This window comes from Equus caballus, chromosome 5 (genome assembly GCF_041296265.1).
Source record: "Equus caballus isolate H_3958 breed thoroughbred chromosome 5, TB-T2T, whole genome shotgun sequence".
Taxonomy (NCBI): Eukaryota; Metazoa; Chordata; class Mammalia; order Perissodactyla; family Equidae; genus Equus; species Equus caballus.
This window is the reverse complement of record NC_091688.1, coordinates 28074889-28101457: the sequence shown is the minus strand read 5'-3', so window position 1 is coordinate 28101457 and position 26569 is coordinate 28074889. Positions and strand designations below refer to the sequence as shown.

The 26569-nt window shown below is 37.8% G+C and overlaps 2 long non-coding RNA genes across 2 annotated transcripts in view; one reads left to right on the top strand and one right to left on the bottom strand.

Moving 5' to 3' along the window:
- LOC102149775 (uncharacterized) overlaps positions 1 to 26569 on the bottom strand; it is a 68898-nt gene that overhangs the window by 37864 nt on the left and 4465 nt on the right. The gene's annotated exons all lie outside the window — the stretch shown is intronic.
- On the top strand, positions 65 to 4602 carry LOC106783162 (uncharacterized). Its single transcript, XR_001380738.3, has 3 exons — positions 65 to 152; positions 1596 to 1682; positions 4482 to 4602. It is a non-coding gene; the product is annotated as an uncharacterized lncRNA (long non-coding RNA).

Below are 26569 nucleotides of genomic sequence, written 5' to 3'. Positions count from 1 at the left end.
AAAATTGTTCCCAGTGGTGACCATCTCATGAGCCAGAATGAGAGTTGCTAAGCAACCAGAGAAACAAAGATAAGTTCCAAGAAGTTCATTAAAACCCACAGCGGCAGGGCTTTGCTCTACTGTTCTCCACCCTAGTGAAAGAGACATATCCAGTAAGAACTGATCCCTCCTCTGTCTCTCTGCTCTCCCTGAACCCCTCCCTCTGAGCTCCCAAGGCACCCTATCTACACTGTTAATTTTAGCATGGAATACATTTGGCTTGTACCATAGCTTTTAGTATGTCTATATGTTTCTCAGTTAGATCACTGGCCCCTTTAAGGCAGGACCCATGTCTTATTCGTCTTCCTACTGAGTGCCTAAAATAATACCTTCCTATGCCTAATAGGTTTACAATATGTTAACTGCATATTTATTATCTCTTCCTGTTGAAGTTCTAGCCTTTCTTTGAGGCCTATCTCAAATGATTCCTATTTTAAGAAGCCTTTTTTTTTTTTTAAATCTCTGATGTGTTGTCATTTCCTTCTGAATTCTGTGAAACTTATTTTGCCTTTATTACAGTCATTCTAGTTTGGTTTTAACTATGTGTTCTTTTGGGATGAGAATCATGTCTTCCTTGGTTCTACATCCTTAGATGGAAAGACTTGCACACAGCCTCGCTTATTCATTTATTTATTCATTCCACAAATATAAGTGAACATCAACTATATGGATTCTGTTCTAGTACTGGGGGTATAAAATGAATAAGGCAGATATAGCTTTTATTCTCATAGAGCTGAAAGTTTCAAGGGGAATTTTGACAAGTTAATAGAAAATTAAAGCTCAGTGCTTTTTTTTTTTTAAAGCAACGTTTTTCTGGTGAGGAAGATTGGCCCTGAGCTGATATCTGTTGCCAATCTTCCTCTTTTTTTTTTAATCTCCCCAAAGCCCCAGTACATAGTTGTATGTCCTAGTTGTAAGTCATTTTAGTTCTTCTATGTGGGATGCTGCCACAGTATGGCTTGATGAGTGGTGTGTAGGTCTGCACTCAGAATCCAAACTGGGGAATCCCGGGCCACTGAAGCAAAGTGCATGAACTTAACCACTCGGCCACGGAGCCAGCCCCAAACCTCAGAGCTTTGATGAGGTATAGAGACCAAGAGATCACTTGCCCTGATTCAGGGGATCAGAGAAGACAACCATGAGGAAGTGATATGCTGAGAAAGAATGAAGGAAATGTGCAAAGTCCAGGAAATGAGAGACGGGTATATTTCAGGAGCTGAAGGAAGTTCAGAAGTCCAGACTGGCTCAGATGAAGAATGCTTTAAATTTACATCATACTTTCTGTCTAGAAAACTGAAATCTACGGGGACCAGACAAAAAAAGGGGAAACCCAAGTTCATATGCATGGCTAAACTAGCAAGGAACTCACATATTCTGCCTCCCAGATCAGTTCTCTTTCCACTAAATATTTTGTTCTATTTCTGCGTTTCTTTCAACATCAAGCCTCTTTTTCCTCATCCTACTTATGGAAACCTGTTGATGCAGAAACAAATAAATGCAAATATTTAATGCAGTTTACATCTCCTTAAGTCATTCTCATATTTCCTACATTCCAGTTAAACCGTGTTCTGATTGGTCATTCATAAGAGAATAACTTAAGTCCAAGGGTCACCTGTGAAACTTTGCCACAAGTATTTTGACAAGTAAGTACTTACAAGTAAGTGAGTAAATACATGGGAAGCAACTTTACAGTCTGTGAGCACATAGATCTGAATGTGACCTGGGCAACGCTGGTTTCGGGAAACTATCATTTAGAGGGCTTTGTTTTTCCCATCTACAAAGTGTCAATGAGGAAGAAGGAAATGAAACTATCAATAGGGTAACCATATAATTTTTTTTTTGATGAGGAAGATTGTCCCTGAGCTAACATCTGTGCCAGTCTTCCTCTATTTTATGTAGAATGCCGCCACAGCGTGGCTTGATGAGTGATGTATTGGTATGTGTCCAGGATCCAAACCTGCGAACCCCGGGCTGCCAAAGCAAAGTGCACGAACTTAACCACTGGGCCACCAGGCCGGCCCAGGGTGATCAATAATTTATCATCCCAACTGGGACACTTTGAGAGTGAAATGGAAAACTCATAATAACTATGCACTGAGAAAATAGGTGCAAACTGTAACTGCCCAGATAAATTGGGACATACAATCATTCTATCTATAACCAAAAAATTTCACAGACTTAGAACTCTTAATGTTCAGGGTTTCTCTTTTCTTTGTCTTTATTCAAGATCACATTTTAGAGAAGATGCTCTGAAAATAGTTGATGTTCAAAGAAAACTACATCCTAGAAAACAGAACCATGTACCCTTCCCTCATATCCAGCAAGTTGGGTCTTTCATCTCTAATTTCAAAATCTGCAAATATTGGCCAACTGTACAGCTGGATTTCATGAGCGAAATAATAAGCAGTATATATTTTGGTTTCTGCCCCTGCTTCCTGCTAATATGTAGTCTTTGACTCCCATTCCTGACACAGAGCTCCTTAAACTCTTGTAATTTCCTGAGTGATGGGAGCATCTGACATATAACTCCTAAATCCCTTGGATTTCCTGGGTGATGGGAGCATCTTTTGTTCTAATGAGGCAACTCTTGGTAGGCTCCCAAATGGGGGCTGGTCACCAGAAAGACCAAGCGATGATTAGAAGCTTGGGACTTTTAGCCCCATCCCCCATTCTCCAAAGGAGGGGACCGAAAATTGAGTTAATAATCAATCATGCCTACGTGATGAAGCCTCCATAAAAATTCCTAAAGTATGCGGTTCAGGGAGCTTCCAGGTTGGTCAACACATCTTCGTGCGAGGAAGATGTTGCATCCCAACTCCACAGGAACAGAAGCTCCTGTGCTTAGGACCCTTACAGAACTTCCCTTATGTATCTCTTCATCTGGCTGTTCATTTGTAGCCTTTAAAATATCTTTTGTAATAAATCAGCAGTAGGAAGTAAACCATTTTCCTGGGTTCTGTGAGCCATTCTGGCAAATCATCGAACCCAAGAAGAGGGTTATGGGAATCTCAGATGTGTACCCAAGTCAGATAGAAGTTGTGGGTAACCCAGAGGACCACTATTTGTAGTTGACATCCGCAGGGGGTGCAGTCTTGTGTGATTGAGCCCTTAACCTTGAAGTCTGTGCTAACTCCAGGCAGGTAGTGTCAGAATTGGTTGGTGTGGAAAACCCCCAAATCTGGTGTCAGTAGTGTTGTGAGTATGAGTAGAGGAAAGCAGTGAGTTTCTCCCAGACAGTGAGTCTACAGAACTACCTAATACTCTAGATCAACATTGTTCAATAGAACTTTCTGCAATGATGGAATGTTCTACATGTGCACTACTCAGTATAGTAACTGCTGGCCACATTAACCACTGAAGAGTTGACATATAGCTAGCATGATGGAGGAACTAAGTTTTAAGTTTTATTTAATTATAATTTATTTAAAAGTAAATTTAAATAGCTAGCTACAAGTGGCTAGTGACCATACTGCATAACGCATATCTAGATTACTTGGAGTAAAAAGGATGACAATGGTATTAAGATAAAACCAGAACATCTTTCATTTTTTTATCCAGTGTACATACACACAGCCAGGATCCTAGTAGGCCAAGGTCTCAGCTTTCCTTTTGTTTGACTCTACCACAAGAATCAGATTCATCTCTATTAAATATAGGGAAAGGAAAGACCTTAAAATACAGAGCGATCAAGAGTATTTGCAAAACAGAGCACTGATTTGCATATCCATTCTACTTGAAACACTATGGGAAGTATTTATACTAGTGGAAATGATGATGAACATAATCATAGGACTTCACCATTCTATCACACACAATGCCTTAAAGAATCCAAAATTTCTACAGAAAGTCTTATTTCTGCCAGAGCCTTTTATAACAGGAGCTTAAGGCCCTAAAGCTCTATCTCTAGCATTTTATTCATCTTTAGAAAAAGGACTAAGCCCAAAGCAATTGACATTGGGTCTCCCCATCTCATCAAATGTGTCCCTCTGTTTTGTCCTCTCATTAAACTTTGCATCTCTTCTATGGCTTTTATTACGTTCTGTCTTGAATTAGCTGTGTAACGTAACAAATACAAAATAGCAAGAAGCCATGGAAGACAAGTATAATAATCCACCACTCCCACTGAAGAGTAAGCACTTTGAGGGCAAGGACTGTATTTTCCATAGCACCAGGCACAGTTCTTCATACGTAGTAGGGTCTCAGGGAATGTCTGTTAGTTCATTTAGAGGTGTTCTGTGTAGATAACTCTCATTCTGTAAAAATTAAATTTAAAGAACATGAAATGGGATAAGGTAAATTCTTAACTTTGACAACAAACCTATTGTCAGAGAGTCAGGGAACTCAGGAGTGCCTCCCAGTTACAGTGCCTCATAGATCAGTAATGCAGATATCATAATTGAATATAAATTTGAGAGTATGATTAACTGATTTTTTCCTCATAGGATTGCAAGCTGGTACAATTCTTTTGGAAAGAAATATGGAAATTTCTATCAAAAGCCTCTGATGTAATAAATTTGTATTTGAGACTCATTCCCAATGAAATAAATTTTTTAAACCACTTTATTGAGGTACAATTGACATACAAAAGCTGTACATATTTAACATATACAACTTGATGAGTTTGGAGATAGTTGACACCCATGAAATCATCACCACAACCCATGCCATGAATACATTCATTATCTCCAAAAGTTTCCACTCATCCTTTTTATCTATTATTTTGTCTGTGTGTGTGTGTGTGATAAGATCACTTACAGTAAGATCTATCTACTTAGCAAATTTCTAAGTATGCAGCACAGTATTGCTTACTATAGGCACTACTGTACAGCAGATCTCTAGGACTTACTCATCTTGTATAACCAAAACTTTGTTCCCCGGTACTGATACCCTCCTCCCAGCCCTTGGCAACCACCATTCTACTCTCTGCTTCTACGAGTTTGACTATTTTAGATTCCTCATATAAGTGGTATCATGTAGTATTTGTCCTTTTGTGTCTGGCTTATTTTACTTAGCACAATGTCCTCAAGGTTCATCCTTGTTGCAAATGGTAGACTTTCCTTCTTTTTTAAGTCTGAATAATATTCCAGTGCATCTATATATACCACGTTTTCTTTATCCATTCATCTGTCAATGAACACTTAGTTTGCTTTCATGTCTTGGCTATTGTGAAGGATGCTGCAGAGAACATGGAAAGCAGATATCTCTTCAAGATAATCATTTTGTTTCCTTTGGATATATACCCAGAAAAGCAGGATTTCTGGATCATATAGTAACTCTATTTTAAATTTTTTGAGGAACCTTCATAGTGTTTCCCATAGTGGCTGCACCAATTTATATTCCCACCAGCAGCGTACAAGGGTTCACTTTGTCACCATCTTCACCAAATATGTTATCTTTTGTTTTGTTGATAATACTCATCCTAACAGGTATGAGGTGATATCTCATTGTGGTTTTGATTTGCATTTCTCTGATGATTAGTAATGTTGAGCACCTTTTCATATACCTGTTGGCCATTTGTATGTCTTCTTTAGAAAAATTTCTATTCAGTAACTCTGCCCATTTTTCAATTGAGTTATTTGGTTTTTTGCTACTGAGTTATAGGAGTTCCTTATATATTTTGGATATTAACCCTTTATCAGATATATGGTCTGCAAATATTTTCTCCCATTTCATTGGTTGCCTTTTAATTTTGTGGACTGTTTCCTTTGCCATGCAGAGCTTTTTAGCTTGATGTAATCTCACTTGTCTATTTTTGCTTTTGTTGCCTTTGCTTTTGGTGTTATATCCAAAACACCATTGCCAAGGCCAACATCAAGCTTTTCCCTATGTTTTCTTCTAGGAGCTTTACAGTTTCAGGTCTTACATTTAAGTCTTTAATCCATTTTGAGTTGATTTTTGTGTATAGTATAAGAGTTGACCAATGAAATAATTTAAATATTGGGAAAATGTATATAGAAGGAGTTTATCTCTGCCTTTTTATAGTAGTGAAAAACTGGAAACAACCTAAGCACTCAAGAATAGGAGAATGATTAATAATTTACTGACCAGTTAGAAATGAACTATTGTATAACTATTTTGAAAGAGTTTGTATTCATATAAGAATATTTACAATATAATATTAAGTAAAAATAACACAAGAGAAAAAAATTGGGAGGGAATACATTAAGATACTGAATGGTCATTTCTGATGGTTCAGTTAGAAGTTATTTTTTTCCTCTCTTAATTCTTTATATTTCACTCAATGTCAGTAATATGAAATCTATCTTAGCATGTAATATGTGATTTGACACAAGTATTTCCTATTTTTTAGAGGTAATTCTGGCTAATAGAAACTCAGGACAACAGTTAAATTTCTACTGCCAAACACTCCTAGATTACATGTTTTGTTTGTTCCCTTTTTGTGGAGAGTGGGAGGTAGGTGGTTTACCATGTCCCAATCCAGCGTCTTGATTTTGAGCAATAGGTACAAATGCTCAAGATTTTTGTGGCTGGGTAAGTGAGGACTGGTCAATAGTGAATTTCAAACTGAAGGATGCCAAAAATATTAACACAAAAATGTATCTCAATTTTTATATATATTTATTTTTTTAACTGGTTTTGTAAAAGAATAAATATTAGCCCTCTTAGGAAAACTAAAGTCAATATAAGCGACGGGATTAGGCCATGGGTATAATTATATCATAATGTAAAGCCCTAAGTTCCAGCATAAGTCTTGTACCTTAATACTTCCCTATGATAAAACTTGGATTGCTTTCTTCCCAGCAGATTCAAACCATTGGTCAGTGTTTGTGTAGGACATAGAGCAGAAGACAAAGAAAATAGCACGTGGGAGAACGAGAAGTCGAGGAAAGTCCAGATATAGTTGTGCAGGTGATGGTGCAGCTCTGACAAGCTATTTGGGAATCTGACTTCCCATCAGTTCAAAGTTCACTGCACAAAGCTTTGTACATAAAAGACTATAAGTATCTAAAGACTTAAAGGCATAGAGTGTTCATATTTAACCTACTCAGACTATTTGTTCTTTAGAGTTTTCTTCAGGAGAAATTTGCCTTTTTCTAACAAGGTGTAATTTAAAGAGTAGCAGCTAAAAAGGAGTTAAAAATTGTAGGAAAACCCCATAAAAGCATAAACACAGTCTTTTCCTGGAGGATTGCCATCTAAAACTGAAACTGTTTTTAATGCCAGGTATCCTTGGTGGCCAGTGCCTTGTGAAAGCACAGAAGCTGCAGAGAACAGGGTTCAAGTGCTCCCCTAGGGCATGGCTTGTAGCTTTCCACTCATTATGGAATCAAGCCTTGAGAGCCAGTCCCCTGTCTGAGCCCATTGCACTGCCCTGCCCAAGAGAGAGAGGAGGTAAGAGGATCTGAAGAGTATAACATGGAAGACATTTGGACAGTGATTACATTTAAGGGATCTAAATATTTTTGAATTCATGCCTCCTTTGGATATGAAGAGGGGAGCCAGAGAACATATCATAGACAGTAGCTCAGCTTAGGAAAGGGGTAGAAGATAAAGCTAAATGACATTTCCTGCGCCATATCCTCAGGGGTATGAGACACATGATAGTTTTCCAGTTCTCTCACTGTTGGTTTCAATAATATCAAAAGGATCTTTCTTCCTTTGCTTCCTCCTGATTTCTCTTGCATTTATCTCCTAGGTGTCTGGGGGAAATGCAATGGTTGTCATAATTATGTCTAACATTTCAAAATCACTTTTAACTTAATCAAGCCTGTTTGAATAGAAAACATAAGGTCTTTTGAGCCAGAGAAATTTGAGTCTGGTTTTTCCACCACTACTTCTTAATTCTGTGTTTTGGGTAGCTGCTTAACCTCTCTGGTTCTCAGTTTCCTTAGATGGAAGAGGAGGATCATTGCTATCCACTTCTAAGGATTGTTGTGTACAGTAGCCCAGTGCCTGGTGCATAGTAACCACAAAGTGAATTTCAGCCATTAGTATATACCCAACAAATAATATGTTTCAGGCTCTTTACTTACCTAATATACACTGTATAATTAACATATAGGTCCTTGCCTTCAAAATGAAGGTAATGCAAAGATAGACAAACGCAGTGTAACGAATAAGCCTAAGCAATTAAAAAAAAAATGATAGGGATAACAGTAAATACACAGGAATCCAGAGAAGAAAGAAACCATAGGGGAGAGCCACTCTCAAATCTATTTTATTTGACCCTTGCTACAATTCTATTACGGAGTCAGGAGAAGTAATATTTGACAGAATAGAAAAACCAAGGCACAGACAGTTTCCAGCTCCATTTCAGTGGCTGTAAAATGAAGTGATGGATTAAGAAAACTCTGAAGTTTCTTTCAAGGCTGTAATTACATTATTCTTTGACATTCCTAAAGTAAGCCTGCTTGTTACTATGTGATTTGATACTAGAACTCACATTTCTTGATGCTCAGCACAAGACTTTGTGCCTAGGCCAAAAGTGCTCGGAAAGCAGGAGAATCTCGCTTCAAAGGAAAATGAAAATTCCACCTGTGCAGAAACGTCCTTCTTCCTTTTCTACTGGCATAATTTTCATAGAGGCTTCAAATCTCAATACAATGGCTCTGGCAACGTGTGTTGAAGTGTGCTCATGCTTGAATAATGATTTCCATCTTCAGACACCAAAGTACTTTCACTCTGCTATAATTACACCCAGTTCCTACACACTTATTGATGTTTTCTCAGTTCTCTCTCAGACTCTTCCACACTCAAGCTTTCCTCCATGCCAAAAGAAACAAATCTTTCCACCTCTTGATTTACTTCCTTTCTCTTTTAGTTGTTTGCTCTATTAAAATTAGTCAATCTTGCTTTCCAAAATAAATATTTAAAGTTGAAGTTCTACTCTTCTCTCCAAAGATAACAGATACCCTAGCAGAAGAGCCAATTACTCATCTATAATACTAACAGTGTAAACCGAATATTTATATTTGCAGGTGTCAGTGTAAATATGAACATATGCTATGCCTCTGATGTACTTTATGGCTGACTTCTTTAGACTCCAATTTGATCTGAAGTCCAAAGTGGCCTCAGCTCCCCAAAGACCTTAGGGCCTTATTTTGTTCCAAGAGACAATGCCATAGCAATGTCATGTTTGCCTGGTTACAGAGACTTCCACAGAGCCACAGAGGCCAACATATTCCTGGCAAGGTTTAGCAGGCACTGAATTTGAAATGATCACAGCATCTCTATAATTTGGTTCTGACTGCTTTTACTCAAGAAATCTGCCAACAAGGATGTATATAGTAAATGCCTATTATGTGGATAAGGAGAAATAAATTTGACTGACTTTTTTAAATGGATAAACTACATTTGCCTTAAAGGTAAAAAAAAATTACTTTTGGGCATGCTAAGTCATCCTTTTAAAAATCCATTACTTTACTAGACTTATTAGATAATAGTGCCTTGATATGTGGAAGTTGTTCTTATTGCCCTTATCCAGCACCTAGACTAGAAACTGGTACAGAGGGACGCTACATGATGTGTGATCCACATAAATGTTGAGAGTAACATGACATATCACAACAGATACTATACAGTGGAAAAACTAGAGACCTCGAAGATGTGTTTGGGATCCAGTTTCTTTTAATTAAATCTTTGCAACCTGACTAAGCCATGAATTTCCTCCCATGTAAAGTGGTGATAATAAAAACATCCTCAAAGAGTTACTATGAAGACTTATGGTGAAGACAGATTAAATGTAATTATGCGTGGATATGCCTAGCATGGTACTGGGCACATAGTAGATGCTCAATAAAGTTTGTTAAATCTGAATTTATTAAATTTCAAAGAACATACTGAAGAATGGGCATGAGAAGTTTTTTAGGGGATAAAAGTGTTGTAGAACAATTTTGAAAAGTGAAGGAGAATGTAGTTTTGTAGTTGGGTTGAAAGAGGCTGGCAACATCTCAGAGGTAAATTAGGCCTGAAAGAAGAAAAGAAGAGGGCAATCTTGGCAGGAATGGAAAGTGAGTCCAGATGAAGGGCTACAGATATTTTAAGGATTTCTATGAATCTTTGTGCTTGGTGGAACCATTTTCTGTAGAACAAATTAATAAACCGATATTTATAAAAGTGTGCAGATGCTATCAATAAACTGAAAGGAATTTTAAAATATTTCTGTATTCATGGTAGCTTTTCTATCATTGTGTATATTTTTAATCAAAGATACTAAAAAGTAAAAATACTATTTATGTAAAGATCCAGGTTTTGACATTCCAAAAGGGTTATAGTACTGGGTTGGAAACCACTTGTTTAGAATGATAGCAACTGAAGGACTGTAAAACCTAGTATAAAGTCTGACATGCTGATCCAAGAATCTCCTTGATTCAAGTTATGACAGCCAGTGTGTTTCACAATAAATCCAACAGTACGTTTTCATAATAGCATGCACAAATTTTACGTTAACTTTATATGATCATTTATGAAATTTTAAAATTCCCCTTTACTGATGATATGAAAATGGTGTCAAATCATTTATTACAACATATAGCAAACACATACGAGGGCACATGTGGTATTGAGGCCAACAATGGCCCTGGAACAGTTCCTTGAAACTTCAGACAAACTGTGGTATGAGAGAGTAAAATAATCAGAAAACAGAGATGTTGAAAAGCCCACAGTCCTCAGGGGCAACATCTCTTTAAAGAGGAAGATTCACTGTATCTCTTACTGAGCTGGGCTCAGCTAGTTCCTCTGAGCTAAAAAGTCACTTATTTTTTCACAGGTCCTAGTAGGCCACAGTGGGAGTTTCTGGTCTTGCAGTTAGAGCAAGTAGTCGGGAGTCAAAAGCTTAGGGTTCTATTATCATTTGTAATACTATTACCAACTCCTCTTCCTTCCCTGCTAGCTTATCTATTGGTAAGAGATGAGTAAGAATTGCTGCCTCTCAAAATTTTAAGCTTTTTCAATGAGGATGTGTTTGTATAAGAAAATAAGGAAGAACTAACCCATATAAATTATAAGGGATGTTAATGGTAATTTGGCTCCTGTTGCTAAAATATGTATTAAATTGCTATTCAATATCGGTTTAAAGGTAAATATCAGGAAGACAGCACTCTGTAGGGATGATAGACACATGACATAATCCACACTTATTCTGCTAGTCGTGGGTAGACAAAGAACTTCAGGACCAAGAATAAAGGGGCTTATAAAAGGTCCTCTTGAACTCCCAAGGCATCATATGAGAGACAAAGGAAAAGGAGATGACCTGTGCTTGTCAGAAGAAAACACGAAAATACCCAACACCGACTGAGGCAAAGTCAACATTAAGGTGCTCTCTGTTTACGTCTTCTTCCTCTTTTCTCTCCTCTGTTGCCTCAAGTGTTTATTGAAATCTTATTATTGCTCAAGCTCTGTAGTAGGTCTTGGATTTCAAGAGCAAGCAAGACAGACATGGTCCCTTCCCTCCCGGACCTGACAATTGTTCCTAGTCATTTCCACACATGTATTGCCTGGAGGCTGGGGACTGGATCCCATGGCCAGACCAAACCCCAAAGGTAGAGGGGTAGGACTGACCTGCAGCTCTACAGGACAAGGGGCCAATGTTATTAAATGGGGTCTGTCCATGAGAGCACATCTTGTGAACTTGACTTTTCTTGGACTGGAGTTACAATAATGTTCATCCAAAGTTTTTGTTGTTGCTATTGTTTCACTTTGTTTTCATTTGCCTGACTTTTTAATTTCCCCTTACATAATAGGATCGCCTTATCTACCACCAACTCTTCAGAAAAATTTGATGTATGAGGATAGCTTTACATGACAGCATTGCAAGAAATAAATGGATGGAGAATTTTTAAAAAAGAAAAGAAAAGTATGGCTGATCCCACATTTACTCCTCTTCTGAAATATAGCATGACTTTGAGGAAGATGTGTCCATGTGTTCCAGGTGGTGGCCAGCAGCAAAAGAGTTTTGCCCTTGGTGGAGTTGGGAGAGTTGAGGAGAAGCAGACAGTGCAGTAAATCAGTGTCCGGGGCTCAAGAGACAAAGTCTTCCTTCTAAAACACTGGCAAAGTGAACCCTGAAGAGCATATCTGTGGGGGAAGGCTAATGCTTGCCTAATTAGGGAAAATCCTTTACCAAGTGTTAGAGACAGATGTGTTGGGGGGAAAGGTAGATATTTGAGAAAAGTGGGAAAAATGTGAAATAGGTGAGATAGAGGACAGCAGAGAGAGTGAATGAAGAAACACAGGCAAGGTTGAAAATTCAGTTTCAGATGATTTAGTGTTCATTGGGTTGTCTTATTTTCTCAGCAGATTATCTGAAGATTTAGAAATGGACAACAAGAGGGTTCATCCAGCTTTGGTATTTGGCTAGGCAGGTACAATGGAAGAACAACAGGCTAAGAAAATTAAGGGCATTGGAAAGAAAAGGGGAAAAGGGATGGACCAGGGAATATCAATCAGGAAAGGAAGGGATGAAGACAGGAGCTGAGAGAGGAATAGAAAGTAGAGGAATCTAGAAAGTGGAGGTTTCAATGAGGACAAAGAATGGTAGATTGAGAATGATTGATTAAAGGTTATGTTCAGAGTCTGATGTCTGAAAAAATATTTTCAGAGCTGGAGCAATTCCGAGTGATGACGAGTTCTAGGGTGTGTCTATGGAAATGTGTAACTGAAGTAGAGGAAGTCATTGGCAATGAATATGTCAAGGAAAGAAATGCCCAGAATGTCAAACATGGATATGATGTCATTTTGAAAAATGGGTGGATATGCGATGGAAAAGAAGCCTGTGAGGGTGCCAAAGCCTTCAATGAATCAAGAGCAGTGGTGAAGAGAGGTCAGTAGCTGACAACAAGCAGAAGACGTGGAATAGTATTGCTAAATTAAACTGTCTCCATAGGGGCAGAGAAAATTTTTTACAAGATGATAGAAGAGAAATGGTCTGAAATTGACAATGTGGAATAAACACATTCTTTACTAGTAGAAACCACAGAATTGGCAAGGCTGGGTTGATATTTTTAACTTTTTCTTTTAGACATTTTAAATGGAAAATGGATTAGCATCTTGTAGTGCATGTAGTTTGTTCTCTTGCTTGTATACTTTCTTTTTACTTTTTTGTGAGGAAGATTGGCCCTGAACTAATAGCTGTGGCTAATCTTCCTCTTTTTGCTTGAGGAAGATCGTCTCTGAGCTAACATCTGTGCCAATCGTCCTCTATTTTGTATGTGGGATGCCACCACAGCATGGCTTGATGAATGGTGTGTAGGTCCTTGCCCGAGATTGGAACCTGTGAACTCCTGGCTGCCAAAGTGGAGCACATGAAATTAACCACTACGTAACAAGGCCAGCCCCTTATATATTTTCTTTAAGCCATGTTTTATGCCCCTTGAGTTTATCCTAGTTTTAGGCTCTCCATTGTTCTCCTCTGTGCCTAGTAGAATGGTTTACTCGTTCATACAGCCCTCAAAAATATTATGAAAGAGCATACGATGTACCAGACCCAGATCCTTATGACTCACAATTCCTAGGAAAGATTGATAGAAAGTTAATGACTCATTTACAGCCAAGTTACCTGATATTTTATTACTATAAGCTCATAAAATGATGGCTAGTATGTACACAACCCTAGAAAGAAAGAGTGCTAAAGAAAGCAAAGAGAGTTAAATCAAATCTCCGTCCTTGGCAGATTCATTCATTTATCTATTTATTCACAGGTTTATTGAATCTTATATATCATACACTGCCAGACAAACAAAAAATTAGTTGCTAGAGACAGAAAGGTGATTAATTCCTAATCTTTGTCCTTGAGAGGTCATGGTTTAGTGGCATAAACAAATAATTACAGATCTTTGTTAAGGGCTGTAACAGAAAACTGCACAAAGTGTTATGAATGTCTGTGTGGGAAAGTCGCAGAGAACTATATGAAGCTGACCATAGTTAACCTGCATCCTAAAATAAGAGACTATTAGGTGAAGGGCCTAGCAGTTGAGGTGAAAAAGAGCACAGCATATAGAAAGAGCAAATAGTTCAGCAAGGCTTTAGCACAGGGTATGTGGAAGGGCAAAGCAAGTGATATCAATGGGAAGGTACAGAGGGAGCAGATCCTGCAGGGCCTTGAACACCATGCTAAGTATTTTGGATTCTAATCTATAGAAAGTCAAGGCTATGTAGGATTTAAAATAGGTGTTTTTAGATAGCAATGCCAGCAACATGGTGCGGGTGAATGTAGGGGGAACTCAAGGCCAGAAGGTCACTTAAGAGATTATTACAAAAGAAAAAAAACGGTGTGGTACAGGAAAAAAGAGAGAAAAAAAAAGAGATATTTAGAAGGTAGAATTCATAGGACTTGGTGAAAGAAATCTATGTAAGAAATGAGAGAAAAGTAGAGGAATTCTAGAATGCGCGAACCTGGCCCAAATTTTCTTGGTGTTTTATGGTGCCATTAATTACGATTAGAAACACTGGACAAAATGAAATTTTGGCTGGAGGATGAAAAAGAAGAGGTGAGAGTTGCCGGTTAGGGAGGGAGATGAAAATATCTTTTTTAGAGGATGGATTTGAGATGGCTCTGAGAACTCCCAGCAGTGGTCTCTGTTAAGCAGTATGTGAGTCTGGAACTCAGGAGAGAGTTTAAGCTGAAAGTGGAATTTGGAAGTCAGTGTCTAGGTTTTTACCAAGACGGTGAAAGTAGATTCTAGAGAGCAGGCATGGAGCACACAGATGCTCAGCTTGAGATGAACTTTAGAGCATCCATGAAGCAGACACCACTGAAATTACTTTTTTCTTTCAGTTTTCTTCCTGCTACTTTGAAAATTGTCCTTGTGGAAAAGAAAGAAAGAAAAAGAGAAACTATTGTTCCCCTATCAACACAAGTGGGACAGAAGTGGGTGTGACCGTAGGGTGTCAGATAATGTACAATCATCACTGGATGAAAGACAATGGATGTGGTGGAGAGCATTCACCTGGGTGGAAGGAAACAGCCTCTACACCCCTCTAAGCCCCATTAGGTGGTTGATAGCCTGGATAGACACCGTCCTACAGTGCTGCCTAATATTCTGACATTTCAAGAACTATAAACTTAGTGTTTTATGGGAAATTTTCAGATTTTAAAAACCCTGTGCATGAATTCATTTATTCAACAAACTTGTATTCAGCACGTTTATGCACCAGGCACTATTCTAGGAAACGGAGACTTGCAGAGAATAAAGGAGATGAAAATCCCTTTCCTGGGTGAAGTTGACATTCAAGAAAGTGGACACATATAATAAACAAAAGAAATGAGTAAAATATATAGTATGTTAGATGGACAGGCAAGCACTAAAGAAATATAAAGCAGGAACATGGAACAGATCACATTGGAGTGGGCCGCAATATTAAATAGGATAGCAAAGAAAGATCTTATTGAAAAAGAAAGATTTGAGTAAAGACCTTTGGGAAGTGAAGGAGTAAGCCACTCAGATGTCTATTTCCATACTCACATAAAGAGAGAAGAGCAGGAGTCTCTGAAGTGGGAGTCTGCCCAGTGAGTTGAAAGAGCCCAGTACAGTCAAAGCAGTGAGACCCAGAGGGAGAGTCTAGGGAGATGAGGTCAGACAAGTAGGGGAGAACAGGATCCCACAGGGTCTTCTCGGTCAAGGTGAGGATCTGGGCTGTTTTCACTGGTAAGATAGGAAGCCACTGGTACATTTGAGCTGAGGAGTGAGTCTATTCTTGCTATGTTGAGACCATCCTTCTACAGAATAACGGCAGAAATTAGGAGACCTGAGAGGAAGCGACTGCAGTAGCCCAGGCAAGAAATGACAGCTCTTAGACAAGACTGGTAGGGGCGGAGGTGGGGAGATGGAGTCAGATTTGAGATGTATTTTGAAGGTAGAGACAACAGAATTTGCTGATAGATTCTATGCTGGATATGAGAGAGAGTGAGGCATCAGATAAGACTCCCAGGATTTGGGGACTGACCTTGAAGGATGGGGTTCTCATTAACCAGGATGGGGAAAACTGATCTTGGGGTTGGGGTGGAAAATAGGAGCTAGTTTTTTTACCTGTTAGGTTTGAAATGTCAATTAGATCTCCAAGTGGAGTTGTCAGTTAGGCATTTGGGTAAATAATGGCTCAGAATTCTGGGGAGTGATCCAGACTGAACATAAAATTTTTGGAATTACAGCATTTAGACTAGATGTTATCAGGGAAGTAAGTGTTGACAGAGAAGGGAACAGGTCAACGGACTGAGCACTAAAGCAATGTATTTAGAATTTGGGGAGATGAAGAAGAGCCAGCAAAGCCAGCTGAGAAGACACGGCCAGTGGAGTAGAAAAACCAAGAGAATGTGATGTCCAACAGAAAAAAGGGCTTTAAAAGGAGGGAAGTGGTCAACGGGGATAAATACTGTTGCCAGACCCAAGAAATGGCCATTTAGCAACATGAGGATCCATTAATTTAATGATCTTGATAAGAGCAATTTTAGCAGAGTGGGAGGGAGGGGCAAAAGCTTGATTGGAATAGGTTCAAGAAGAAGGGGGAAAATTAGACCCAGTAAGTAGGTTTATATGTCTTTTGAAGAGTTCCAAGGGAAGTAAAAAATGGAGTAGTGGCTGAAGGGAGGAGTAGGTCAAGAAAGGACTTTTGTTTTTCTGAAGATCAGAGAAACAACAATATGAGTGTACGTTTACAGGAAAGATTCAATTGAGAGAAAACACTGATGATGCAAGAGAGAGAGGAGACAATTGTTGGAAGAATGTCTTAGAATAGGCAAGGTAGGATGGCACCCAGAGCTGGAGTGAAGGCTTGGAGCCTAGACAAGCAATGCACACCGAGTTCTGGGTCCAGCATGCAGTACACCATTTACAACCTCGTACATTTACATCTGCTCATCCTGAAAATACACTGGACATTCTGGGTCCTTCACAGCAGAAAAGTCTTCCTTTGGAAACACTACCAATATTCAGATTTTCTTCAGTGTAAACATTGCCAAACTAAAGCTGCTGCCCATAATTGGTGGGAGTATGAGAATCATGTGATCTGGAAATGGTCAGTAAGATTTGGGTTTGGAATGAAGATACAACCTAAATTGTCTTCAAATTGCATCATCCACACTAGAACTGCTTACATTTCGTTTTAACATCTTGGTCTTAGTCCATGAGGAATAGATGGCTACATCATTTCAGCTACTGGATTGAAACTACTGACATCTCTCAAAGAACCTGATTTGTCTCCTAAGTACAAAACTTCAATCTGGAACAGCTTTTGGAAATTTAGACTTGTTACATATTTGAAATGGTGAAACAGTACTTTCTCAAACAGTACTTCAACTAGAAGTGAAAACATTAGTGCTCCATGCACAGATTGAGCACCTGTGATAATTGGCCGCCCTTCTGAATTGGCAGCTTTAGAGAAGGAAGGCTCCCCAGGGGTTGACACGCCCCACCACTTTATCCATGGGAAGTACTGGTGTCAAATGGACAATGAGCCCAGTTCCTGGCACAAAGTGGGGGCATAATAAACAGTTGCTAAATTCAAGAATAAAAATTCATTCTGTCTGGTATCTGAAGCACTACTACCTTCATTAGACCCTGGAATTTGAATTAACATTTTGTCAAGTGATTTTTATTAAGAAATGTGAGTAGAAACGGAAGATTTTCTTTTATAACTCACAAGTTAATTGGCTTTTCAGGGGACATGTATTGATGCATTTTGTCACATTTTAGGTAATATTTTGGATAAGAAGAGCCCACTCTCCACGCCATTTAAAAGGAAAGAGCTAATTCACAGTTTCTCTTACTTGCTGGATGTTTCTGTCCTACAGTGAGGTTAAAAAGCTAAAAATTTTAACCAGAAGTTTAAAAATAATGAAAGATGAATATTCACGTTTATTTCTACTCTAACTCAAAATGCCACTAAAGTAACAGTAAAGGAATTTTTTTAAAGGCTTAAAAATATAAGAGAATGACAGTGGGTGAGAAGATGCAGACAGGTGTTTGAATGGCTACTGATTGAGCAGAGTAGAAAGCGAAAACCTAACTCACTGCAGAGGGAAAAGCTGGTCTGTTTATGCTGAAGAAAACAGCCTCTTGGAAATTTAGAGGCACCAAGAACCTCTGAAGATGGTGGGCTGAGGGTTTGGACTAAAAATAGGAGGATAGGTTGAAAATCTACATAAAGTATATAGACCCCAAGTACCTTTCTCATATCCAGAGCATCCAGGTGACCACCCTGGTGGGAGACAGGGTGTATGAAGTGGAAAAATCAAGCCAGAGTAATTCTCGACTTTAGGTACCAGAAAATGAAAGAAGAGGGTGTAGGAAAGACAAATATTGAATGGTGTGAGACTCTTGCCCCTGTCCTGCTAAGATCCCAGGATGTTGGCAGCCAGGCTTATACTTCTCTGTTCCATCCCAGAGAAAACTTTGGAGGATTTCTCTCTAGAGAAATGAATGGATCTAAGAGTACGTATTTTTAGACAATAACATATGGGGCTACTTCCTACACTGTCAAGTTCCCAACCCAATAACACTAAAGTCAAGCCAACCAGGAAACGGGCTTGGACCACATACACACAGAGCTTTGTGACCAGCATTTGGAACCTTACTCTTAAATATTAAAGGAAAATCATGATCGTAAGACAGCTGAGGAAGGTCTCCAACATGAAAAACAGAGGCCAAAACTAACAAACAAATAGATTTTTTTTAAAAAACTCAGAAGACACACAGACAATGCAAAGAGCAGAAGAAAACTCCCTACCACCAAAAACAAAACAAAACTTGTAACGTTAATATCATCAGATATAAAGGAGATATTATATCTATGAAATAAGAAAAGGATTCTGGTAAAAACAAAAGAATATTCAGAGAATACTAAGAGTTGGTGATAATTAAAAAGATCTAATAAAAGTCCAATAGAAGGATTGGATGGTAAAATTGAGGAAAACTTTAAGGAAACACAACAAAAGGACAAAGAGCTGAAAAATAGCAAAGAAAAGATACAAAGTTTAGAGAACTAATAGAAATTCCAGGACTAATAGTCTAACTAATAAAAGATCAAGAAAGAGAATACAGAAAAAAATTAGCAAAAGAATAACATGAGAACACTTCCTAAAACTGGAGGACAGGAATTTCTAGATTGACTTGTCCAGTACAGTGAATGAAAAAAAAGACTAACACAAGGCACATTGTGATAAAATTTCAGAGTTCCAAATTCAAAGATAAGAAACTATAACTTCTACAGAATAACACTGAGTCAAGCATAAAGAATTTGGAGTTAGAATGACATCTAAATTCTGGAAGTTAGTAATCCTGAAAATAATGGTAATAGAGAAGTGCCCTCAAAATTCCAAGGAAAAGGACTTCAACTTAGATTTAAAAACCTAGACAAACTCTTCATCAGGTTTGTCGGTTGAACAAAGATTTTTCAAAATTTAAAAAAAAAATCGAATTTCAGGAATATGTTAGTGGACAGGGACCATCAAAATGAGGAGAAATACAAGAAAAAGAAAGACAAGGGTGCAGGAAGCAGGAACTCCAACAATAATAATAAGAAAAGAGGCCAAAGCAATTCTCAGAATCATGGTAAAAGGAGGTCCCAAGATGACAGAAGTACAGATGGTAGAAGATAATGAAGAAGTACAGAAGTTTTGTGCTCTAAGAAGAAGAAGAAGAAAGTGAAACTCATAGTTTATTTAACGTCTGACCGTATTTGAAGGAATTGTATGGTTCTGTGCAAGTTAGTGAAAGGTACACAGAAAAACTGAGCAAACAGCAGAATGAGGCAATTTATCAACATAAACGAATATAAAAAATTTGGACAAAGAAAGAAATTAATAGTAAAGCACTACATCCTAATCTGTTAACAATATTTGTTTAGTACTAATATGTAAACACTGAATATTAATTCAAGTAAAAATTGTAATATAACTATATACAGAATACGAGGGAGAGAGATGGAAAGTATGTGTGAGAGGTGGGGGTATAAGAGAGTTAAATTCTAATCTTCAATAATGGGAAGTCAACAGATAAGGTCTACAATTGATAAAGAAACAGCAAAACAAGAAGAATAGAATATGGAGAAGAATAGAGCTATGGAGGTACAGTTTGAACTGAAGATACAGTTAAAAATGTTGAAAATTGCTACCTTTTAAGGGGATGTTGCGTCCGGGAACTGTTGCTCCATGTACTTAAAGTACTATTTGGCTTTTTAAATTACATACACACAACACACACACACACACACACACAACCTAAGATTCCAATTTTTAAAACCATACATAAAACCATACAGCAAAAAAAGATTTATAACAAATATTTAATAAAATGTTACAGCACATAAAATAGTGTTGATATATCACAGAGTATTATTAAATTCCCAAGATTTGCCAGCTTGTGATAGATATAAAGATAGTCTCATTAACAAAAAAATCAACAAATACATAAATCTCACTCAGCATTCCCCAGTAAAACATTCCTTATTAAGTGCTGTGGAAGACATAAAGAAATATGAAACAATCCTTACATTGAAATAACTTTCAATAACAGCCATGACAGCTACTATTCAATTGGTGTTAGATGCACACCAAGCACTGTTCCAAGTACTTGGTTATATTATCTCACTTAATTCTATGAAATAGATACTACTATTACCTCCATTTTATAGATGAGGAAACTGAGCCCCAGTAAAATGAAGTAACTTGTCCAGGTCAGGGAGCACCTAAAAGATGGAGCCAGGATTCAAACCCAAGCAGGACGTTTGAGAGTCAGTGCCATTATCCACTGTGTCAATTCTTATAACCTAGTTGAGAAGAACAGAGCTAAACAACCTTATAAGATGTAAGAAGAGTTCAGTGTAATGCTAGAAGAGATGTCACCAACAAATGCAAGCATATTTTAGAGAACATAAGTATATTACTGAAGGAGCTCAGAAGAGAGTGACAACCCCTCAGGCTGATGGTCAGGGAAAAATTTACTCAGACCAAGCTGGGTGGGGAGGGCATCCCTTGAGAGTGAGTCAAGATGTGGAGGCGGGAAACCATACACCAAAGGTCAGCAAGGAAAGTAATTTGACCAGGGCATAGCAAGTTTTGTTCATCCACAAACGAGACCAGTGAGAGGAAGGCAAGAAAATTTAATGTCAAATTATCTAGGGCCTTGATGGCAGGCTAAGAAGCCTTTGTCATGTGAATATGGGAAGTAATTGCTGAGCATGTGGGAGCTTAATCTGGACATTGTACACATAATCAATTGACAAGAGAAGAGGAGGCGGGAAGAACAGGTGAGGGCTTCCTGTGACCATCTGGACGAGAGTTATCAAGGCCTCAAACAAGAAGTTCAAGTATCTGCTTTTTAAAAAATAACTTCAAATCACTAGATTCAAACAAGTTACAATCCAGAACAATCAAATACTTGACATCTATGGTCATGAATCAGCTGATAGGATTTCTTTTAAATGCAAGAAAAGATTTCTAGAATAGTAATATATGCTCAATGTGGGAAATAAAGAAAAAGAAGAAAAAATCAGTAAGCTTACCCCCTAGATATATCCTTAGTTAACACTTTGGCTTATTTTTTTCAATCTCTTTTATATACAACTTTGTTTCCATGCTAATATGTAGTCAGATTGATTATCATAGTATATATAGAATTTATAATTTTCATCTTGTCTGAATAATTAAAATTTTAATAACACATTTCTTATTCCATCACAAATTTATTTGTATACATAACTCTTAATAATTACATAATATTCAGTAATTTGAGTATATGTACTAAAAGATACTTAACCAAATATAGCTGGATATTTAAATACATGCTAAAATTTTTTACATATAAGTGTAAATATCTTTTTGCTTAAAATCTTTTTTCTGTATTGTGAATTACCTACTTAGGCTAGTTTTCCAGGTAAAAATCTTTAAGGTAAACAATGGAGTATGAAATAGGTAGCCAGTTTAAACAAAACTTCTATTTAAGCGGGGATGAAATAGTTAAACCGCAAAACCTTAGTGAGGCAACAAAATGACATTTTTAACCACACTGCTGCCCCTGAAGGACAACTGATAATGACACATGGGAAATAATCATAGCATAAAAACATCTAAGGAGGCACAACTAGGATTTGGTAATTAACATCAGAAGCACACTATAGTTATATCTGTATTTGTGTGTTTTTATATTGCATTTAAATTTATTTATATGTATTTACACTTAACTGGGAAAATAGACATAGTACGTTCTGGAGTATAGGTATAATTATCCTCTTAATTCATCATATTGCTGTTTAAAATTCTGAATTAATAGAAACAATAGACATTATTAAAAAGAGATTATTTCACAAGCAAGGTTAATACTATTTAAAGGTGATCGACTAAATTAGGGGGCAAAAAAGGGAAGAGGTGTATTTGATTGTGCTATCCTTGACGTAATGACTTATTTGGTTCTTTGTTACTGAAGCCCACCAGCTCCAGAACTGAAACCTTTGGTCTCATTTTATGGTTTTTAATCTACTTTATTGAGGTATAATTTACATAAAACAAATGAAAACATTTGAGGTTTTCATTCTGATGAGTTTTGACAAATGTATACACATTGTTTTGCCCCCAAAATTTCCCTTCTGCCCTTTTACAGTCGGTTCTCCTACTCCTTTGCACTCTCCACCCTATAGGTAGCCACTAATTTGATTTCTATCACTGTAAATTGGTTTTTGTACGGTCTAGAGCATCGCATAAATGGAATCATGTAGTATGTACTCTTACGTGCCTAGCTTCTTTTCCTCAGGATGTTTTTGAGATTCATCCATCTTGTTGTGTGTATCACTAATCTGTTCCTTCTTAATGCTGAGTAGTTGTATGGAACTACCAATGTACCAAAGTACCACAATTTGTTTATCCATTCAGCTGTTGGTGGACACTTGAATTGTTTCCAGTTGTGGCTATTAGGAATAAAGTTCCTATGAAAACTTACGTGCAAGTCTTTTATTGACAAGTTTTTATTTTCCCTGGGTCAATGCTTAGAATTGTTGCATCATAAGGTATCTGTTTAACTTTATAATAAGTTACCGAAATGTTTTGCAAAGTGGTTGTACCATTTTACATTCTCGCTAGCAATTCATGAGAGTTCCAGTTGTTCGATGTCCTCACCAACACATGAATTTTTAAAAGACTGAAGTCTTTCTAAATTTTAGTCATTCTAGTAGTTGTTTAGTAGTTATCTCATTGTGCTTTGATTTGCATTTCCCTGATAAATAATGATGTTGAACACATTTTTTCTGTGCTTACTTTGGCCATTCCAATATCTTCCTTCATAAAATATCTTAAAGTAATTGAAGCAACAGAAGGGGAGGCACCCACGTCTGGGTGGATAAAGGTATCATTATTTGAAGTAAAGCAGGTTTCAAGTAGAGAGAAAGGTAAAGAATATGAAAATGAGCTCACTTCCATGTATTTCCCAGATAAACTCAAAACCATGTTATAGAGCTCTTTTATTCTGGAAAACTCTTTCCTCTTTTTTCTACCTATTGAATAGGTATAGAGGTTAGGAAAAGTTTACCTATACTATGAATTAAGACAGAGAAATGGCCAAAGGTTGAAACAATGTTTTACTCAACATATCTGTAGCATTTTTTTAATAAGTTGGCAAATTCTAGGGTCATGAAGATAGACTGGTAAATACAATTTAACAAACATTTATTCAGTGTCTACTCTGTGCATGGTATTGCACTACACTAGGGAGTAAAGGATACAAAGATAAATTAGACATCATATTTGTCCTCAATAAATTCAAATCTCCCTGAGATTTAAACTTGTGCTTCAATTAGCTCATATGTGGCAGAACAGACTAAGAAGCTTCCAGGAAGCAGTGCCAAAGTGCTTTGAAACACAAAGGTTGACGTGTAGAAGGGGAAACGTAGAGAAATTACAGAAATCTTAGGGGCTGGCCCTGTGGCCAAGTGGTTAAGTTCGCACTCTCTACTTTGGTGGACCAGGGTTTCGCCAGTTTGGATCCTGGGTGCAGACCAAGTACCTCTCATCAGGCCATGCTGAGGCGGCGTCCCACGCAGTGGAACCAGAAGGACCCACAACTAGAGTATACAACTATATACTGGGGGGGCTTGGGGAGAAGAAGAGAAAAAAACATTGGCAACAGCTGTTAGCTCAGGTGCCAATCTTTAAAACACAAAATAAGTATTAGAGGAGGTGGTAATAGACAGGGACCTTGAGGAAAGAGTTGCATTTTCAACAGCAATTGCAATTATTCTTTGCTTGAGGCAAATTGCCTTCTTTACAGCAGACTATTTGGCTTTACATGAGAAAGTACAATTTATCTTAAGGAAATGCCCATCATTTAGGTAAATGCCTTTTATTTGACAACTGAAAGGAAAGTGGTAGGAAAATATTTACTTACTAATTAACACTTCTGAGAAATATCAACAATACATTTAACTTTAATTATACACCAACAAATATAAGGCGTAGGAAGGAGCATAATTTTAGAGCTACTTAGCCCTTGGCTTTTCCATCTGTATCCTTTGGTCCAATTATTTTCCCCTCTGAACCTCTCTGTCATCATGTGAAAATGGATGTAATAATATTTTACTCGCAGCATTGCTGAGATGGTCAAGCAGCGAAGTTAGGTCACAAGCTAGGAGTCAGCACATGGCACGTCGTGATCTTTAAATACAAATTTATTTCTTCTCTCCTCACCCTTGTGTAATTCTAATGAGCTCAGATTGTAATTCTGCTTTGTAATTTGCAAGATCATAAATCAAGGCTATAATGCAGATGGGACTGCATGGAGATAGGGAAAGAGGCCAATGTTTAAACAAATCCTGATCTTTATAAATGACCTAATCTTTGCCAAAGAACAAATTCTACTGGGTGGGGAAAAAATAAGGAGATTAAAACTGAATTATCTCAACACTATTAGCATGTCCTTTGGAAATTTTATATATATTTTATAGATTTTTCAGATTCTATGGCATGACATGTCCTTTTTTATAGGTTACATGAAAAATGGGCAGGTCTTGGTATATGAAATGCTCATTCTGGTCAGTCAATGCCATCAATTATTGCTAATATTTATTGAGCATTTACTGTGGGCCAAGCAACATACCAAATGCTTTACAGACATTATTTCATTTATCTGTCACAAAACCCCTATGAGGTAAGTAATATTATTACACCTGTTTTATAAATGAGTAATTTGTGGCACAGAGCAGTTGAATACCAGACCACACAGAAAGTAAGGACAATGGAGTCAGTATTCGACCCTAAAATGGTTTGACTCCCAAATCCACCCACTTAGTCCCTGGGCTATATTGTCTTCCATCACACACTTGCACACGTTTACATACACATATACTCACACAGGCACACACACAAATACATACACTCACATACACATATACTCACACACACTAATATATACATACATTCACATATGTATATAGGCACACACACACTAACACACACACATCCTCACACATACACTAATACATACATGTCCATACACACACACTAATACACATTCATACACTCACATACACATTTTCTTACACACAGTCACACACACGTACACACATACCATACTCATATACATATATTCACACACATACACCACACACACACACACCCCATACAAAAGTGTACTGGCTCCTGCCTCTACCTCCACTTCAGCAAAAATTCACTGGTGTCTCAGAAAATTAGGGCTTGGCAAAGAAACATTTGCTTGTGTGAATCAAGCCTTACACTTCTGTTTGGCTCCTCAGCCTTTCCTCACACCCACAAGGAAGCCCGAAGCAAGGCAAGATGCCATCAAGTCAGGTGAAAATGTCACATGATGTTATGCCACTTTTACTAGGTATTGCTAAACTTACACCTGGTCAAAAAAAGTACTGTCTAATGCAGTACATAGATACCTTGATAAGAGAATTCCTGGAGAATAAACTTCCCTTATAAGAAACAGGAAGCTGGGCCGGCCCTGTGGCCAAGTGGTTAAGTTCGCCCACTCTGCTTCAGCAGCCCAGGGTTTCACTGGTTCGGATCCTGGGTGCAGACATGGCACTGCTCATCAGGCCATCCTGAGGTGGCGTCCCACATGCCACAACCAGAAGGTCCTACAACTAGAATATATAACTATGTACTGGGGGGCTTTGGGGAGAAGAAGAAGAAGAAGAAAAAAAAAGAAGATTGGCAACAGTTGTTAACTCAGGTGCCAACTAAAAAAAAAAAAAAAGAAACAGGAATCTGCTAATTTTTTTCATTTATTTTTTAAAAATACACTTCACTTATTCTGCAAGGCACAACTGTACTCATTTTCAGCTGCATGACAAATACCTCAATACAAAGTTTTGGTTTTCCCTGGGTCATTTTAAGATAAGTTGGGAATAATTCTAGGCGGAATTATGAATGCAAGTATGAAATAGACTGATTCCTTAGACTTGAGGAACTGACACATGCAGAACTTTGGTGTAGCATAGGTTCTGGGTCTCACACCGGGAACAGGGAGCATTCCTGGAGGAGGTGAGGCCTGAGCAGTATAACAGAGCAGTTCAGGTCCTAAGGCCCAGCTCCACCCCTCACAAGCCCTGTGGTTTGGGGCTAGTTAGG